The 7138-nt window shown below is 35.8% G+C and overlaps 1 protein-coding gene across 1 annotated transcript in view; it reads right to left on the reverse strand.

The window, feature by feature from the left end:
• Positions 1 to 3651: 3651 nt before the first annotated feature.
• LOC108513411 (histone H2B type 1) overlaps positions 3652 to 7138 on the reverse strand; it is an 8939-nt gene continuing 5452 nt past the window's right edge. Inside the window, exon 2 of the mRNA XM_017849156.1 lies at positions 3652 to 3921. The gene's annotated coding sequence lies outside the window, so the exon portion shown is untranslated. The remainder of the gene's footprint in view (positions 3922 to 7138) is intronic.

Below are 7138 nucleotides of genomic sequence, written 5' to 3' on the forward strand. Positions count from 1 at the left end.
CCGTGTTAGCCAGGATGGTCTCGATCTCCTGACCTCGTGATCCGCCCGTCTCGGCCTCCCAAAGTGCTGGGATTACAGGCTTGAGCCACCGCGCCCGGCTGTGTCATCTCTAACTTCTAAGTAGCAAAGTCATGGAAACAGTCACAAAGAAAATAACTATTCTCTTTTAAAAATAATAAATTCTTATCTCTGGTGACAAGAAAAGTATACAGCCCATTTTTTAAAGTATTAATTTTACATTCTAGTTTTTTTTATGTTTACCATATAGTTCTCTTTCTACATATGTATGAGAGTGAATAAAATAAAGGCATCTACAGATTTTTACATGTTCAGTGAGATCAGCAGGGTTTCACTTGACAGCACTCTTACCATACTCATTTCTTGGCTTTCCCTGATATCTAACATTTTTAAAACAAGTACTCCCTTTTCATACGATTCTTCCTTCTTCAAGAACTATTTTGAACTTTATATTTGATTCGCAATAATTTTATACATTATTTTACCATTAACCTTAACTCTATTCAAATGATTTCTTCATTTTCAAAGTATTTTATTTGAACTGCTTTTTTTTTGTTCAACTACTGAGTATTTAATTTGTCTGTTTTGTAGAAAGGGTGTGTAGATAATTCCATGTTTTGTAAAAGTTGTCTCTAAAAATCTATGAAGTGCAAGTACGATGCTATTACAGGGCTGAGAGACACAGAAAAAAAAACAATAAAAAACAATTTTTTTAAGTATTATTTGGTCTCTAAAGAATTTACCATCTATTTGGGGAGATAAAATCCAAACATAAGCAATGACAACAATTATTTTGCACTTAAATCAACGTCCAAGACAATAATTGACCCAGGATTTCAAGGCAGGGTGTCTTGAAATCACTGAGAGAGTATAGCAGAGAGGGTGTCCTCTCTGTTCAGATGAACCTGAATAATTTGCTCAGTAGGTTTCTGCTGCTCATTTATAAACTGCACATCTTCTGTAGTCCTGGAAAATATCTAAGAGGAGAGAGGAACTAACATCAAGGCCACCATTTAATTAGGAAGTTCTGGAAGTACCTGACCTGGAAGAAAGATTAACATAGCTGAAAATCACCCACAGGGGAAACATCTAGGTAATCTTATTTCTGTTCCACCTGACATTTCAACCTCTCTTTTCAGCTGTAAGTATATAAGCACTTATATGTAAGTAAAGAAATGTACCCACATCATGTTGTCTTTTAAATCTATGCTTAACATGTATAATGCTAACTACACGGACTGATGTCCAAAACATTTCTATGAACAGCTCATTACTGGATGACTGAAATAATTTTTCCAAGCCACTTGGAGGCTAGCGAGTCAGTTTTCGAAAGCAAGGAGAGAAAAACATTAGAATTTAGGGTGATGTTTCTGTTGCATTGTAATCCAGAATACAGAATAGTCAGAAAAAAACAGAAAGTCTTTCTTCTTAAATTTTCTGAAAACCAAGGTGTGAATTAAGATGGTACATGCCTACTTCCCTTTGCCTTTAGCCTTTTTTCCTGCATGGAACATAGATATGACCCCTAGACATGCTGCAGATGACCATGAGGTTGAAAGCTACATGGAAGATGGCTAACACAGGATGATAGAAGAGACCTGCATACTTGGGCAGCCTAGACAGCTCCTGACAGCCCCCAACAAACCACCCTAGCCTTCTTGCCAATCGAGGAAAACAAATCCCTTTCTGGCTAACCCACTGTAAGTGAATTTCTGTAAAATGTGGCCCAATGTATCCATAATTGATATATAAATATTAGTTTAGTGGGTGGCACCTCTCCATGAACATGTCGACTTCATGAGGCTAAAATTTTTGTCTGTCATGTGCAATTGTCCCATACAGTGCCTGGTACATGGGAACAGCTCAACTGTGCATACCCATTGAAGAAATAGATGCATGGTCAATCAAATTTCCAGGTATATCTCATATCTTTCCATAAAAAAAAGTAAACATACAGCATATCTCCTTCCAGTTTATTTATTTTTCTCTCTAGGACCAATTTACAGTCTATCAGCAGTGCATGAGCACCTGTTTCAACACATACACAAACCCCTCCAAGACTATAAGGATATCATTAAACTTTATATCACTGTCAGTTAAGTGGTAAACATAGTTTTGTACATACTTTGCATTTTTGTTTTTCGTGAGGTTCAATGTTTTACATGGGGAAGTTGTTAGAACATATTTATTCAAGATGAGGCATTTATCTCCTGGTGAGACATCTTGGTCTAATGCTGACTGGGGACATTTGGCTGTTGACTGTGAGGTGGCTATCTACATGTGGAGTGGAGGAGTCCTGACCTGGGATTGAGGAGAACAAGGTCAACTTCTCACCTCACTTGTTTCTGGCCCTTGTGACCTTGGACAAGTTTAACTTTTATCTCTCCTAGTCTTAGTTTTCTTGTAAGTGACAGCAATGATGCTGTCTTAGTTGGCTTGGGCTGCCAGAACAAAATACCATAGATTGTGTGGTTTAAACAACAAAATTTTATCATAGTTCTGGAGGCTAGAAGTCTCTGAGCAGGGTATAGCATGGCTGGATTCTGATGAGGGCTCTCTTGCTGGCTTGTAGAGTGCTACCTTCTCACTGTGAGCTCACATAGCCTTTCCTCAGTATGTATGCAGAGCTCTCTCTCTTTCTCTTTTTTTAAAAAAATAATTTAATTTGGAAGACCACGTACAAAATCTTCCTCTTCTTATAAGGCCACCAATCCTGTCCAGTTAGGAACACATCCTAATAACCTCATTTAACCTTAATTACCTCTTATAAGTCCTGTCTAGGAATAGAGTCATATTGGGGCTTACGGCTTCAATATATGAATTTGGGGGGATGGGGAGACAATTCAGTCCATAGTAAACACTTGCTCAAAGAGTAGTTATAATGTTTATAAGAGACAATGTAGGTAACAGTAGTTTCAGTTGCATGCAGCTAAGTGCAGTTTAGTACCCCTTCAGAGTCCTCCGCAGAAGAGGCACCTGATAAATATTATTTATTTGGCCTTAATCTAAGGTATTATTCTTTATATAGTGCCTTCCCATGGAATGATTGATATCATGTTTATCATTTTGTAGCACAGTTTATTTCTAATAGGGTCATGGCTAACAAGAAACATGGGAAAAATGACCCTCACTAATGAAGTCATTAAAATAAAGAAATGTAATTGCAATTGTTTTCTTTTGGGGCCTATTAGGTTAACAATGCTTTTAAAAATCTATTGTAAATATGAGTGCTATAAAACAGGAATTTCTATATTATGGTGGGATTATAAATTGGCATGATGCTGATAGCAATTTGGCAATGTACATGTTAAGAACCTTAGAAAATGTTTTTCACTTTTGATTTAGTATTTCCACTTCATGAAGTCTATCTTTAGGAAATAATATTTGAACAAAGATTTATGTAGAAAGATGTGTGAGCTTTATAATCTATAATGCATAAAATGGGAATCAATTGAAACAGTCAATAATGAATACATAAGTATCAATATATTCATAAATTATACATCCATAAAAAATGTTTCTAAGTAAATTTATCTAAATATATATATCATATGCCACCTAATTTTATATATGATACATGATGTGAGATATAAATATATATGAATATGAATATATATGCTATACATATAAAAAGAATAGGAGATACTAGGAGTTATTTTAATTTTGTCTTTATGTTTCTCATTTCATAAATTTCTATGAAGAACATTTTAACAGTTTTGTACATAGAAAAAAACAAGCTAATTTTTCTTAGCCATGTGTTCATTGGTCTTTTTATGATTGTTCAAAATACCTCCATTTATCTTCTTCTAGGATCACTCATTCTCATTGGTTCATTTGCAAGATGAAACAGTGTCCAGTAGTGACAACTGTTGGAAAAGATGTGTCTAAAAGCTGTTGTCTCCCCTGGAGAAAAGAGAGAGAGTGATTGATTCACTTCTGTAATTTATCAGATATGAGATATTATATTTGACTCTGAAAACAATGATAATGATGATGGCTAAAGTTCATTGGATGTTTGCTGTCTGCCAGGCAGTGTTTTAGGTACTTCACATAATAGATACCAAGGCATTTAGTTGTTACAACAACCTTATGAGACACCTACTGTCATTCTCCCTGTGTTATAGATGAGGAAATTAAGTCACAGAGAGGTCAAGTTTCCCAGGTAGCACAGCTGTTGGATAGTGAGCCTGTGCAGTAAAGCCACACCCTCTAGCTCTTGAATTTCCATATGCTCTTAAAAGATGAACATAACCTAGTCATTGTCCTAAGGTTCCATTTGATCTAACCTTGAAGAATAAGAATTTGTCCAGCAAGGAAAAAGACTTAGTGTTTTTCACAAAGAAGATAGTGACAAAGGTCAGGTTGTGGGGACTGTCTGATTTTGAGAGCCTAGAACCCTGAGCAGTCTCTCTAAACCCTCCAAAACGCCCTTACTCTGTTGCCTGCTGAGCATCTTTGATCCACTCTTGAGGCTAGCAGTTTTCCTTCCATTCAAGATCTCAGAACCTGTATTGTCTCTGCAGAATTTTTAAACATGCAATTTTATTTTTTAATTTCACAAAATATATTTATTTCAGTGCACTGAAGCTCAAATGTGTGTGTTTTAAAATCTAGTGTCCAAGGTTCATTACTCCAATTATTTAAGCAAGTCTAACAACAAAAGGGGCACATTTTAATTTTCAATTTTTTTTTCTTGTTCTATCCTACAGCTGAGTTTGGTCCAATAATGGTAGACAAGAAAGTGAAAAGAAAACTAAGGCGAGACAATAAAGGAAGGGAGAATGGGGAAGAGGAGGGAGACAAGTAAAACAAAGTTTATTCATATTTATCTTGAATCCAATTCTTTTACCATTTGAAAACTTGATATGGTCAGAGAATAAGTCTAGAATTTTAAGTGATGAGGACAAGGTTTTACCACAGGTAGCCTCCTCTACATAGGTCTATTTCCTCATAGAATGAGAGAAACTCCATCATTTCTATTCTTTTACCCTTCTGAGCCAGCAGCAAGGACATCTAATATCAAGGCATGAGCAACTGTAGAAACATGAGACTAGATGTCTCTATTAATTATTCTACAAATTGTGCATTGAATAAGGTTACATGAATCTTTAAATCAGCAAACCAAACTCCTATTATTATTACATATTTTTTCCTCCTCAGAACTGAGGTGAGGCAGGGTACAGTGACTCACGCTAGTAATCCCAACAATTTGGGAGGCTGAGGCAGGAGGATCACTTAAGCCCAGGAGTTTGAGACCAGCCTGGGCAACACAGTAGGACAACACAGTTGTTTAAAAAACAACTTTTTTTAAAAAGTTTAAAAAACTTTTTAAAAAATAAGCTGGGCATGGTGGTGTACACCTGTTGTGGGTCCAGATACTCAGGAGGCTGAGGCAGGAGGATCACTTCAGCCCAGAAGTTGGAGGTTACGGTGAGATGTGATGGCGCCAGTACACTCCAACCTGGCAGCCTGAGCAACAAAGCAAGACCTTGTCTCTGAAAAAAAGAACTGAGGTCAGGGAGTAGTAAGAAAGTGGCTCATCTCCAGATTTACTCCCTTTTTCTTGATTATAATGAACTCATGATACTTCAGACCCCAAAGAACTGACTCAAGAGCCTAGAATACCTTTCAGGAAATGTTACAGTGGTACACTCTACTCAATTTAATTTTATGCTTGGTCATCCAGCATTACACAGGCTAAAGGCAGGAAAAGGTTTACTAATTTTTAATGTCTTTTAATTTAGGACTACTGGGATTGTCTGGTAATGTGTTGAATATATATATCCTTCCAAATCTGGAAGATTTAAGAGAAATGATAGTTATCATTCTTTAAGTCCTTAGGAATATGCCTAGAGAGCTAATTTCATATACGCGGGGAAAAAAATATGTATTTTTTCTCAACATGTTGGACCCAGGTAAACATATTATGATCAACTGGCATTTTTATATCAAATAACTTATGAAATTCTTGTAATTTATAGAAGGTCAACTCCTACCAAAGTTATCAGTCATAAGCTGCTTCAAGTTCTTTTAGGAGTGTCAAGATGGTTATAAATAAAATTTGTCACACAGCAGTAAACACAGTGGTTTATATGCATTAAGGATCTTTAATCCTCACATATTTCTAGAAGGTAGGTGCTATTACCATCACCCATAAGGTATAGAGAAGGATACTAATGCACAGAGAGATTAAATGACCTGCCTCAGAGTTCCACAGCTGATATGTGGTGATCTGAGAGTCAAACTTGGAGTTTGTCTCCAGAGGCTTCACTTTTTGTCATCATTGAGCAATGCTGTGCAGCCATTTTAGTCTCATGATACCATGTCCGGAACTAGTGTTCTATAGTTGCTATTTCATTTAATCCTCACTTCATCTTTATGAGTAGGGCAATTATTACCACTCTATAGGCTCAGGGTAGTTGAGTTTGTTAAACTGTGACTCAAAGACATTTAATTATTGGCATACTATTTACTTGTGCACAGGGTATATCAAGCAATGGACTGATCTCACTCAACAAAGTATTTTTAAAAGATGATTTATAAAATAGAAATGTGAGAAAAAAACACCAAACTGTCTAGGAATAGGATATTATGTCTGCACATTATTTTCAGTAGAAAAGAGTTTAGTATGGATAGTCTCTTCTTGTATAAACCAATACTGTTAAAAGAAAACAATTACTGATTCTCTAGAAACACTTAAGATTGGCTGTGCAGCACTGTGGCTATCTCTGTGTAATATTTTCCACTGACAATCAACATTTCCATGTTAGGTAGGCCATGTCTTCATGATTTCTGGTAACAGAGTTTTTCAGCTCCTCCATTTTTGGTAATAATAGCTCATAAAGGAGCAAGTCTAACCATGTGAGTTTGTTTATTTATTTATTTATTTATTTTTTGACAGTGGCTTTGTAACATCATTTAATCATTTGCATATTAGAGAAGCAGAGAAGTAGGGCAAAAAAAAAAAGTTATGAGGGTAATTGCAAATATTATAAGAATTCCTTAAAGTCCAAATTGTCTTCAAGAATTTAATTAGCTTGTCTTAGCTAGATGAATAGGTCTCAAAGATCAGTTTGGTCAACTTTAGTTAAACAAGTTCATTTTCCTAATTGATTTTTTG

Source organism: Rhinopithecus bieti, unplaced genomic scaffold, assembly GCF_001698545.2.
Source record: "Rhinopithecus bieti isolate Rb0 unplaced genomic scaffold, ASM169854v2 scaffold_32760, whole genome shotgun sequence".
Classification (NCBI taxonomy): Eukaryota; Metazoa; Chordata; class Mammalia; order Primates; family Cercopithecidae; genus Rhinopithecus; species Rhinopithecus bieti.